The 13760-nt window shown below is 47.4% G+C and overlaps 1 protein-coding gene across 9 annotated transcripts in view; it reads right to left on the minus strand.

Moving 5' to 3' along the window:
* The window catches only part of ptprfa (protein tyrosine phosphatase receptor type Fa), a 156034-nt gene that overhangs the window by 126162 nt on the left and 16112 nt on the right, over positions 1 to 13760 (minus strand). Inside the window, exon 2 of one of the 9 annotated variants that reach the window (XM_081718423.1) lies at positions 9518 to 9595. The exons of the other annotated variants lie outside the window; for them this stretch is intronic. The gene's annotated coding sequence lies outside the window, so the exon portion shown is untranslated. The remainder of the gene's footprint in view (positions 1 to 9517; positions 9596 to 13760) is intronic. 9 annotated transcript variants of the gene reach the window in all.

Consider the following 13760-nt stretch of genomic DNA (forward strand, 5'->3'; position numbering starts at 1 on the left):
CACACACTGGGGATGAAATTAAATAGACAAGCGAATCCAGGACATGAGGCCGGCTACTTACTGAATATCTTGCTTCATTTTGCACACACCCCCGCCGCACGGATACATGCAAAAACACACTCAAACACACATACAGAAATGCAAACAAACACAGACACATTTAGAGAAATCAAAAATGTATGCTATGCCAAAAACATCCACACATCCATCCATCCAAATTCACTTTGAATCAAGAATTGTTGATAAGCCAAACACACACAGACACACACATATACACACACTCACACACAAACACACTCACACTCACACACAAACACACACACACACACACACACACACACACACACACGTGTGTGTGCATTTATTTCTAAAAATCTCAACAGATATTCTAAATGTGCACAAAAAAACAAACAAAAAAAAATCACAAAAATGGAAAAATATATAAGAAAGAAAGGTCAGGAAGTGCCGTAACATTTTTAAGACAATTTGAGCAAGAGACTGAAATTATTTTAATTTGATCTTGATTTAGGTTTGATACACTTGGCTAAGGAATCAAACACTGGAATCTGTGTGATTAACAACAGCAGCTTCATTTACATTTATTCCCCCCCACTTAGTACACTAACCCTCACACAGTGCACTAACCCCCTGCATAGTACACTAAACCCTCCACATAGTACACTAAACCCCACGCATAGTACACAACCTCCCACTTAGTACACTAACCCTCACACAGTGCACTAACCCCCTGCATAGTACACTAAACCATCCACATAGTACACTAAACCCCACGCATAGTACACAACCTCCCACTTAGTACACTAACCCCCACACAGTGCACTAGCCCCTGCATAGTTCACTAAACACTCCACATAGTACACTAAACCCCACGCATAGTACACAACCTCCCACTTAGTACACTAACCCCCATACAGTGCACTAACCCCCTGCATAGTACACTAAACCCTCCGCATAGTACACTAAACCCCACGCATAGTACACAACCTCCCACTTAGTACACTAACCCCCACACAGTGCACTAGCCCCCTGCATAGTTCACTAAACCCTCCACATAGTACACTAAACCCAACGCATAGGACACAACCTCCCACTTAGTACACTAACCCCCACACAGTGCACTAACCCACAGCATAATACACTAAACCCTCCACATAGTACACTAAACCCCATGCATAGTAAACAACCCCCCACTTAGTATACTACCCCCTGCATAGTACATTAACCCCACACCTAGTACACAAACCCCCGCGCTTAGTATGCTAACACCCCCACTAAATACAGTGGTGATATAGAAGTGATGTCATTTTTGCTGTGATGTGATCTTCAGTCAAAACTGTGTTTGACGCAGAACCAAATGCCAAACAGCTCAGTCTTAAACTTCCAAAGCAACGGGAGAATAAAACAAATTCACTGTTTCAAGAAACAGTTTTATAAGATGATAAACCTTTTATCAAAGGACAAACAGAGAGTTTTACCATTCCAGCTACTGGAGAAAAATATAATGATGTTGTGTACCTAACAGTCTAAGAGTTCGCAGAACATAACGCACTACGTTTCTGTCTTAGAAGAAGATCCTTGGAGGTCAAGTCGAATCACAAACTTCATCTGGCCAACGTCCTCCTCAATTTGACTCACACACACACACACACACACACACACTGTCCACACATGCACACACACAAACACACACACACACACACACACACACACACACACACACACACACACACACACACACACATACATGCAAACTAGACCACATTTTATGACACACACCTCAGACACACATGCACACAGCCTGAGACGCACAAGAAAAGTCTTTAATGGAAATCTATGAAATGGAGTTTGTCTGAGGTGAGAGGGTGGAGCTGAGTTGGGACGTAAGTGGACTGGGTCAGGGTTGTGGAGAGCGTGTCTGCTCAGTGTGTGTGTGGGTGAGAGTGTGTGTGTGCGTGTGTGTGTATGCGTGTGAGTGCGTGTCTGCCCAGTGTGTGTGTGGGTGTGTGTGAGTGTGTGAGTGCGTGTGTGTGTGTGTGTGTGTGTGAGTGCGTGTGTGTGTGAGTGTGTGTGTGAGTGCGTGTGTGTGTGTGTGCGCGTGTGTGTGTGTGAGTGCGTGTGTGTGTGCGTGTGTGTGTGTGTGTGAGTGCGTGTGTGCATGTGCGTGTGTGTGTGCGTGTGTGTGTGCGTGTGTGAGGCTACACATTAGGGCGGCTAAGTGGCATTACACCTGTTCGCCTTGAGTAGAGGAGGTGCCGTTAGCTCACACACAATGAATGAACATTTTCTGTCTTCTAATTACACGCACACTTTCTCTCCAGCGCGCTCCTGGATAATGAGGTAGTTGGGCTGTCGCTGCTCGTCTGGGAGATCTCTCGCGATGGGAGCGTATTTCCAAAACATCATCGGAATCATGGAAAACACGGCAGCTCCGAATACCAAGTCCCTGAGCATTCTGGATTCATGCAGAAGTGCCCAGTGCCAGAATCAGTAAACAACCGAGTAACTGGAATATTCAAGTGGAGCGAAATCTAGTCCTAACTCTCTGGACAACTTTCCTAGCAACAGTCAGGGGAGGTGGAAAACTCTTCCTCTTCCTCACACCTGGGCTACTGCTCCAAACCCAAGCAGACCCAGAAACAGACCAGAAATAAGGCTGATGAGGGTTGGGTTCCTGGACTCGCCTTTGATATCAAGATACTTCTCTAAACCAACTAAAGCATACAGCTTCTCCAAAAACACTACAGTAAAACACTCAACATATCAGACACTGGAAACACCAAACACTTGAAATACAAAAACATATTGCATCAATGGCTGTGTAATTTAAACAGTTGGTAAATAATCTTTGTAAACATTCTTTAACAACCCTAATAGAACCTTTGTAAACACTCTAACAAGCGTTCTAGAACCGTTGTAAACATTCTAGAATGGCCTTTTTCCCGTGAACACCAGGTCAGTGGCGGTCATTCCACCATGACAGTGCCGCCACTACGGCGGCTGCTGAGTGGAGCAGGCGAGGTGCTCTCTGTAGGTGGGCTCACCCTGACATGCGTAAGCCTGCATCTCCCCACACCCTGTCGCACCCGAGACCCCGCAGCAGGTGAGCGATGAGGGTGTGTTGATGGGAGTTCTTCAGCACACTGGTAAAAACTCTTGTTTGGCGAGGACATGGGATTGTTTAGGGAGCCCCCCTCTGACTGTAACCGGATCCTGGTAGACAGGGTAGCGATGTTAGGACACACCGCTGGGTTTGGGCGGCCAGGGAGAAGCGGCAGGCGCGTTAAACCCTAATTAGATATTTTAGGCCAGTGACCACACAGACAGGAAGATGTGGGATATGGTAATATCAGTCAAGCACGATTGTACCTCCTGCGTTTGTAGTAAGAGTTACTCTCATCAATGCCTGCTCTGCCTTCCTCTCTGGATCTCTGCCCTGTTAATTGTTCTTTGTAGACTGAATTCACCACTGCTAAATAAAACAGAACCCCGACACGCAGGGTCTCTGCGGAGCTGTAACCCGTGTTGAAGGCACAAGGGCCGTCTGAACCTCAAAGTGTCTGAAAAGATCTCAAACCCGATGCTCTCTCTCTCTTTCTGCTCTTCACCATAAAAGCGTCGCTGACCTCCGCAGTGAGAAAGTCATCTGTCAAGGCACCTCTGTTTTATCCATTTATGCGAGCGTTTGGCGTGTGATGTCGGCTGCGTGTGTGGAAGGTAACAGGAAGCAAAGGAGACAGACTGGGGGTTTTCCCTTCTTACCCCTATGTCTGAGGGCACTAACCCCTCCTTTGGTATTTTCAACACCTCAACTGGAAAGCCATGTCTCTTTGGATATTCTATCTTTGTCCTTCTATCTCTCTCTCTCTCTCTCTCTCTCTCTCTCTGTGTCCTTCTCTTGCTGCTTCATTACATGAGAAACTGGCAGTCAACAACAAAAAAAAGCGCTGGAACACAGCACGCACACACACACACACACACACACACACACACACACACACACACACACACACACACATACACACACACACACTTGTACGCACGCACACACACACACACATACACACACATACACACACATACACACACATACACACACATACACACACATACACACACATACACACACACACACACACACACACACACACACACACTCGTAGATGCATGTGCATGTGTAGATGCACACCTTAGATGTGTTGAGTGAGATCCTGGGTAATGCAGATGAAAAGATCTGTGAACTCTGTTGATGGCGTCACACTCAGCCCTACAGCGTAAAGGTGAGTTTATCTGTCACGTTTGCGTGAGCTCCGTCTCACTTCTTCAGCGGGCTTTCACACAACTCTTTATCATCTCAGCGGCATCTTGGAGGTCCTATTGTCTCTGCAACCTGTATATGTGTGTGTGTGTGTGTGTGTATACTAGATGTGTGTACAAGTGTATGTATGCGAGTGTGTTTGAGCGCATATGTAAAATTGCACGGTTCACCCCTGAGGGATCCCCAAAAATAGCAGATGACACTAGTATGATATATGAGTGACGTGTATTTACAAATGTCATTCACGTGAAAGTCCACTGCCCTGGACTCAGACAAACTCAGAAGATCTCAGAAAGATCTCCCACATGATCTAGCCCATGTACAGGAGTTGATTGAGACTGGTCCGTCTATAGACCATGAGATCAGGGTATTTACTCAGCAGCAAACCACAACCCACCATCTGATATCTCCTCCGTTTCGCCAACCACACACAACCGAACAGCAGAACAAACATCGGAGCAGCACATCCCAGGAAGCCCCATGCCCTGCCTGAACAATGCTGTTTTCACGGCTGTTGGAGCAGTCTGTGAACGGCTGTGATGGTATCTCTCCCTAGTTACCTTCCCGCTCTGGTCTTGGTCAGCGGGGAACCTCAGCCGTACCCACCCACGGCAAATGAATCGGACTTCAATCTTCACTATTGTCTGCTCTCAGTTATCCACATTCAGAAAACTGATTTGTTTTCTGTGTTGGAGAGGAAAAAAGGAAGATAAAGTTTCACTTGTGCTGGCGGGATGTGTCCTGGCCAGGCCTGCTGGGAGAGTTCCATCCCATTCACACAGGAAACACATTTTCCGCTCTCATCAAATTGCCCTCCACTCCTTGGATAAATGGAATTAGATATTCAATATGCACACATGGCCTCTCCAGTGATATAACGTATATCAAGGCCTGGCAATTAAAGATAATCTTTACTGACTCAATTTGCATGGATTACAACATTCATCACAGAGATGGAGGGAAACATTAGCATACCTTTGAAGTGATTTACATATTCGTAGTGCAATCTGATGTATACTGTGTGGTGGGTCTGAAAAGCACATGGGTGTCTGCAGGTGTGTGTGCATGTTGCAGTCATAGCAGTGTGTTTTAACAGTTGGTTAACACACACACACACACACACACACACACACAGGCACACACACAGGCACGCACGCACGCACGCACTCACGCACGCACGCACGCACGCACGCACGCACACACGCACGCACACAGGCACACGCACACGCACGCACACAGGCACACACACACAGGCACACGCACACACACAGACACAGGCACACGCACACACACACGCACACACGCAGACACACTCACACGCACACACACACAGGCACACACACACACACACGCACAGGCACACACGCACACGCGCACACACGCGCACACACACACGCGCACACACACGCGCACACACACGCGCACACACACGCGCACACACACACGCACACACACACCCGCACACACACGCACACACACACGCACACACACACGCACACACACACCCACACACACACGCACACACAGGCACACGCACACACAGGCACACGCACACACAGGCACACGCACACACAGGCACACACAGGCACACACACACGCACACACAGGCACACACACACGCACACATGCACAAAATACATATTCACCTGCACACACACGTGCATCAAACAAGTCACCTGTCTTCTCCCTTCCTCCAATCTCCTGTTATGCTGAAACGTGTGAGTGCTGAGGGGAGGGGCTAAAGAGAAAGGCTGAGGGGAGGAGCTAAGGGGAAATGATGATGGTCCGAGGGGAGGTGAACACACAGATGGGGAGTCTTGGTGACAACATACATATGTAAATTGTATGTATTTACATATTAAACAAATTGTCTTTAAAAGTACATAAATAAAACAACAACCAGGCAAAAGGATAGATAGATAGATAGATAGATAGATAGATAGATAGATAGATAGATAGATAGATAGATAGATAGATAGATAGATAGATAGATAGATAGATAGATAGATAGATAGATAGATAGATAGATAGATAGATAGATAGATAGATAGATAGATAAGTTTTAGATAGGTAGGGGATCGATAGACAGGTAGGTGATACATAGGTAATTGTTAGATGATAGATATGTAGGTGATAGATAGATAGGTGATAGGTAGGTGATAGATAAAAAAGTAGCTGATAGGTAGGTGATGCATATGTAGGTGATGGGTGATAGGTAGGTGTGTGTGTGTGTGTGTGTGTGTGTGTGTGTGTGTGTGTGTGTGTGTGTGTGTGTGTGCCCTTTTCTACAGAGTATTCATTTCGTGTTTACTGAGTGAGGTCTCACTACCATGTCATTCTAATCATCAGTCACTGCATGTTGCCTTCATCATCATTCCATATCATCCACCCCACACCCACACCTTCACCCCTACCTCCACCCCACACCTCCACTCCACCCCCATCTCCACCCCCAGATAGGAAGGAGCGAGGACTGGCAGTCAGTGAGTTTCTCACAGTACATAAGTGAGCTCTCTGTGGGCTGTCAGCACCTTGGGGATGAGGCAAAACTTTTAATTAGGCAGATTGATTATATCACGCATGAGTTTCCCAAACTCGCATTCTTGAAAACACTAAATATACATCACATTTCATTAGAAACGAAACGACTGAACCTCTTGCCAAAACGGTTGTAAAAGCTATCCGGGCCAGATATGAATGAGTCGGATCTGCTGGGCTTTGCGTTAAACGCGATCGCTGTAACATGGAGAACTTATCAATAATGTTACGCTTTGCCCTCAACTCCATCCAAGGAGAACACTTAATTCAGCTCGTGCACACACAAACTCTCCCTCACCTCTCTGGTCTGGACTGTAGTGCAGTCTCTGCGTTTCCATGTTACCGTGGCGATGTCTGGGCTGAGAGGTGGAGTGCAAAGGACATTTCGCACCTGCACTGCTACAACCGACACCTCCGCCTGGCAGTGGTACATGTGGAGCAGTCAGGACCTCTTGCTAAGAAGTTCTCTGAATGGTCTCTGAATTCACTGAACACATTCTGTCAGATGTTGTGTTGCACATAGGCGCTCCCACACTCAAAGGTCTACTAGAGAGCCACTGGACCAGCCATCATGATGTCACCGAATCCGATGTTGACGGTGAGGAAAGAATCATCACCACAGAACTCCTTTACGTCTCAGTACGGAGGCTTGTGGGCGTCCACACAGCTAAACAGACAGGACTGCTTTGGCCAATACTGAAGGCAGCTAGTTCAGTAGTGCAGTCACATGCACTGTATCTGTGCACTGCAGGGAGGTGGTGACCTCTGAACTGGGGAGACAGAAGGAGACAAGATGTATCTCAGTCTGGGTGGTGCATTCCTCTCAGTGCGGAAACACCTGTCCTTCTCTGAGAAGGACAGTTAACCTCCAGCTTGACAATAGTGTTGTCTTGTTGGCCATGGTGAGCCGAGTCTGACTGCTAAACAAGCTCTCCCCAAATCATCCTTCCCTCATCCAAATCACTCTTTTAAATAAGCCAGGCTTAGCATTCTTGATAGGAGTATTGTGAAGATTCTCTGAACCAAATGCTGATGTAATGAGGGCCACGGGGTCTCGATCGCTCTCTCCTGGAAAGACTTCAGGTGGTGCACCGGCACAGAGTCAAACCACATGAACCTGCGCAGTGAAACGGCCACGGATGCAGAGCTTTCTGCGGCGTGATGCTACGCTCAGGAGACACAGAGAGGCCATCCCCGTCTTACCCTGGCCGGGTCTCCCGGCCCTCATCTCTCCGCGTGTCAAAGCCCTTTGTCTGCCTTGTCTGTACGCAGATCAGTGCTGCCTTCAAGGAAGAGAGATTCAGGCATTTTGGCACAAAAAAATCTGGACAAGAATCAGTGGCTTTCAGAATTTGCCAGGACTAACCACACACAGATCCTGTAATTAATTTCTACATGCTGGAAACTGGCAGCCAAGAGCCCATAGAAACGACTGCATTTAGATGTTACTGATGTAACTCCCCCACAGTTATCATGCCTAACACGGCACTCAGCCGTGTGTGATTGCACTGTGCACAGTGGGCCAAAAGATCATTTATTTACACTGTCTCCATTCTAGTTTACTTACCTTTGTCTTACTGTATGTTTATTGCTGTTTACCCTAGCTAACTATCAGTAGCATTCTAAGACACAAACAAACAAACAAACAAACTAATATTGTACCTAAACAGAACTGTCCCAGTTCACCATAAACATGCTGCTGTCTGACTCTGTGCCTTCCCGTAAACTTCACCCTACCGAAGGTTCCAACCAAAACAACTTCTAATCTCTAATTCATCACACAAATGCACATCATAAAATCCAAATCTATATTTAACTGCGTTTTTCTCTTTTTTTAATTTCTGTAACACCTCTGCTGTATGTGTGTGTGTGTGTGTGTGTGTGTGTGTGTGTGTGTGTGTGTGTGTGTGTGTGTGTGTGTGTGTGTGTGTCTGTGTCTGTGTCTGTGTGTGTGTACTGACACCCTAGTAACACCTCTGTTGACTCTGATGGCCTTGGCCTCCCACTGTTTAAAGTGAGGATAATAAGCAGGGACTATAGCTTCCTCATATGAAAGGAATAAATAAAACTACAGAATAACTCTGAGTGTGTGTATCTGAGTGTGCTGCAGAGCAGAGTGAGGTAGGAGAGTGAGACTCGTTACACGCCCCGGGGTTTAACCTGCGTAGCTCGGTGAGCTCCGCCCATCCCGCAGTGTGTGGGAGACGGCACACCTCCTGTCCCGTGGGAGAGAACGGATTGGCTCCCAACCCGCTGAGGTCACGCGAGCGCGAATCCACACTGGCATGGTGGGCTGAGGACATCGCTGATCGTTAGAGAAAACAGATGGTAAACACAAGGACTGATCCAATCCTGCCCTGTCCATTTGTTTCAGTGAACACACACACACACACACACTCACACACACACACACACACACACACACACACACACACACAAACACATATACACACAAACACATATACACACACACACACACACACACACACAGACACACACAGACACACACACACACACACACACACACCACCTCAGCTGTACTGTGGAGACCCTGTCCACATTTGGGTTTTCCTCTTCCTTGAGATAAAAGCTCTTGCCCAGAAATAAACACATCACAACAAAATTCTGAGAAACACAAGAGACCTTTCTCTCCTCGGGGTTGAAAACAGAGCTGACGTCTTCAGTCCTCAGCTTTCTCTGGCTGTCTCTGTCTCCACGGTGCTGAGGAATACACAGTCATCACGTCTCATTACATATGACGAGAAGGCAGACACTCATAAGACAGTCATCTTAAAGGAATATTCTACCAGATCCTCTATCACGGCAGTAACTTAGCAAGCCCTCATATAGGTGGGCTCTGATCCAGAGTCACACAGTGTGATCTCGGCACTAGACTGGTGGTTTGATGCCTGAGTACAGGAGGAGGTTCTGGTTGGAGCTGGGATGGGCTTTGGGCCGGGCTCTGGGTCCGGCTCTGGGTGGTGGGTGGGCCTAGAGCTGAAATCTTTCACTCCAGGACAAAGAAATCAATTAATGCACTCGTCCACAGCTGTGTGCGAGAGAACGAGAAAACATCTGCTACTGAGAACTTCTCCTGGAGATATGACCACGTCCAGGTTACAACCTGGTCAGAGGAACACCGAAGAACAGTGTTCTGAATACCAAACAGAAAGAGAGAGAGCGAGAGAGAATCTTGGCCTGGTTTATTTCTCCCTGAAGATATTCAATGCTGCAGAGTTCAACAACCTCCCACATCACATCATCAAAGGAGTCTGATGCGGCTAAGAGACACGGTGAGAATGAGAAATGAGAACTCAGAAGAGGGGTGGATGAGGCGAAAAAGAGAAGAAATGCAGGAACGGAGAGAAGGAAAGAGAACAGGAGACAATAAGAGAGAAAAAGTAAAAGAAAAGGAGAGAGAGTGAGAGAGAGAGAGCAAATTAGTCTCTCGGACCTCTGAGCATGTAAGGAAACTATGATTATTTATGATGCCTTATCTTCCTCCTGATAAGAAAACACGTGTGTAATTGGGATGGAATTAGCCTGAAGCCCAGTGGAGGTACAGACGGACCCGCTAATGACCTGCTGCTGGGGGCGACGCTCACTGCTTTCATGTCCAGCGCTAATGAGGGAGCAGCCACCTTTGACCCCTGTGCTTTTATCGTCCAACCGTGAAAGACACACTGTCCCCTTAGAACACACACTGCGCTATTAAGGTCTGACAGCAGTTTAGAGGTGCCGTTTGTTCTGAAGTGCTGCTGAAAGGAGGTGCAGGGTATGGGCAAGATCAGAGAGGGTGAAAGAGAGAGAGAGAGAGCCAGAGAGAAGGGATGTAGTTTCACTGGAGAGCTTCTGTCTGTGTCCAGGCCGCCCAGCTGGACAGCTGTCCGTTGCCCCTGTGACCAGGCAGATGGGGACTGATTTGGTGGAGGTTAGGGCGGGGCATTACGGTCACTACCACCCTCCTGCACACCCACATGCTCCCTTTCTCTCTTCCTTCTACCTCAAAATGGTGGCGTGCTAATGGAGACGTGATGTGCTTGTGTTTGCCAGACACACACACAAAACCAACACATGCAGCAAGCTTTTCACTTTCCAATGTTCACTCCCCAGTCAACAAAAACGATGATCTGGCAACCCGCATACAGAACAGACAGAACATTGCTAATTGTTCTGGGTCCAGTTTTCTAGAACTCCTGTGGTGTGAAGATCCTCTTAAATGAGAGAGAGGGAGCATTCCTTGGGATACTCACAGTGAAACAGTCCTGTGCGCTGCTTTAGTAAGACTTGGCTAAATGTGAATACTCCAGATCTGTGTGAACCAGGAGGGCTGAGGGCTCACTGAAGGTGAAATTGGAAACGTGTGTTTTTATGTGAGCCAAAGATGGATGCGCAGTTAGACTCTCTGATCGTAAACGCCCTCCGACCCTGAGCGCTCTCCGACCCTAAACGCCCTCCGACCTTGAACGCCCTCCGTCCCTGAACGCCCTCCGTCCCTGAACGCCCTCCGACCCTGAACGCCCTCCGACCCTGAACGCCCTCCGACCCTGAACGCCCTCCGACCTTGAACGCCCTCCGACCTTGAACGCCCTCCGTCCCTGAACGCCCTCCGACCTTGAACGCCCTCCGTCCCTGAACGCCCTCTGTCCCTGAACGCCCTCTGTCCCTGAACGCCCTCTGTCCCTGAACGCTCTCTGACCCTGAACGCTCTCTGTCCCTGACCTCCTCTTGCATCTCCTCTTGGACCCTCAGACCTTGACTTGAACTTTTCAAGTCTTGTCTATCAGCAGGAAATAGAGTCTTGAGAAAGCTAGAGCTAAAGCGGACCCTGTGGTCCGCGCGTACGATGGATAGCCGGCCTCCTCAACACTGACAGGCTGCTCTTCACAGATTCATCTTCCAGCCCGGATGAATATATCAAAGGAATCTGGAGACATTGTCACAGGCTGCAATAACTTTTCTGAACATTTGTGCATTCCATCAAAGTCTGGACTGGTTTACATCAACAATAAGCCTTGAATTAGCAGAGAAATAGAAGACTTAGGTGTGCAGAAACATTGCACTGTTAAGAATAAAGATAGTGGACTGTGCAAGGAAGCTAAATACAGACTGGAGAAAGGAGTCCAGAAAGCCAAAGGTGGACTCCTGAACCCAGTTAGCCAGTAAACCCAGTTAGCCAAGTTAGCCAGTAAGCCCAGTTAGCCAGTAAACTCAGTTAGCCAGCAAACCCAGTGCTGACGATCGTGTGAGGGCAGGAAACTGTCACTGGGAATCGTCACCCTCCTTTTACGATGGAATACGAGGGTCATTGAGGGTCACGTAGGAGCTACAAAGACAGAACAGCCATGAAAGCAGCTGTTCCGATTGGAGTTACGGCCCCGCACCCATTCACACCACCAAACCTGATCTTAGTGGCGGGGATCACCACAGACCCGTGGCCCTCACAAACACTAACGGACGTAGGGAAGACGTTTGCTGTGAGCATGTTAACAATGCTGTCACTGCGTCGCTCAGTCATCGCTGTTTTGCTTTTACTGCTGACCTTCTGTTTAAATGTTTCATTGTCTTTTAGCTTTCACTTTCATTAAACTCTTTGTTTTATTAAACTATATTTATTTTGTTTGTTTCATTAAACTCTTTTTGTTTTTATTGAACCCTTGAATCCGGCTAGACGCGTCTGACTCTGATGTGTGTGAGCTGTGTGAGTCGTATTTGTTGATCTTAGCTACGTTGTTAACTTAAATTATACCTGAAGCCTTTTTGATAAGTTCATTTAATTGGATCTTGGTTAGACTTTGTGTTTATTGATCTTTTATTTCCTAGACTTTGAGTTATTACCACAGCAGCTCCTCAAAGCTGTGTCTGTCCTCCTACTTTGTGTGCCCTCGTACACAAATGACTCTCACGTAATGTTTCTGTTCAAACATGTATATAACAGTACAGCGGTGGGATTGATTTCAGGTGCTGATAGTACAGCGGCGGGATTGATTTCAGGTGTTGATTGTACAGTGGTGGGATTGATTTCAGGTGCTGATAGTACAGCGGCGGGATTGATTTCAGGTGTTGATTGTACAGTGGTGGGATTGATTTCAGGTGCTGATAGTACAGCGGCGGGATTGATTTCAGGTGCTGATAGTACAGCGGCGGGATTGATTTCAGGTGTTGATTGCACAGCGGTGGGATTGATTTCAGGTGCTGAAATCTGTGCACCAGTCACCAGCTGATGTTGGACTTTCAGGAGGGAGAGAGAGGTCACGAGAGGTCATGAGAGGTTCCTCATCTCTCTTCATTAATGGTGAGAAGGTGGAAGTGATTAACAGCTTCAGGTGTTTTATCATGGCTCTCTCCTACACTCTGCAATGAAAACATTTATGGCATTTATCAGACACCTTTATCCAAAGAGACTTACAATTCTGACAGAACACAGCTTGAGTAGTTGAGGGTTAAGGGTCTTGCTCAGGGGCCCAACAGTGGCAATCTGGCAACCTTCTGATTAGTAATCCAGTACCTTAACCACTGAGCTGCCTCTGCCCCATGATTGAGAAGGTGGTGATCAGCAAAAACGCCCACCATGGATTATTTTTTTCGGCATCGGCATAAAGAGTCTGGGGTCTCGGTGGATGGCTGAACTTTTATAAAGCGACATCAGGGAGTGTGACCACCTTCTGGTTACCAATGTGAAGTAGCAGCTCCGCTGCCGAGAACTGTACACAAAGCGCTTATGGTCCATTGTGGTCGTGAGCACCCTGCTAACTTCTCCTGCCCCCCATCAGGCCCAAGACTCGGCCAATTAAGTCAAGAACCTGGTGATTACTGTTGTGTGTGTGTGTGTGTGTGTTGTCTGTCTGAGCAGATCAAAGCAAATCCCTGACAACCATGTTGTCAT

Source organism: Electrophorus electricus, chromosome 7, assembly GCF_041902795.1.
Source record: "Electrophorus electricus isolate QZ-2024a chromosome 7, ASM4190279v1, whole genome shotgun sequence".
In the NCBI taxonomy this organism is placed as follows: domain Eukaryota; kingdom Metazoa; phylum Chordata; class Actinopteri; order Gymnotiformes; family Gymnotidae; genus Electrophorus; species Electrophorus electricus.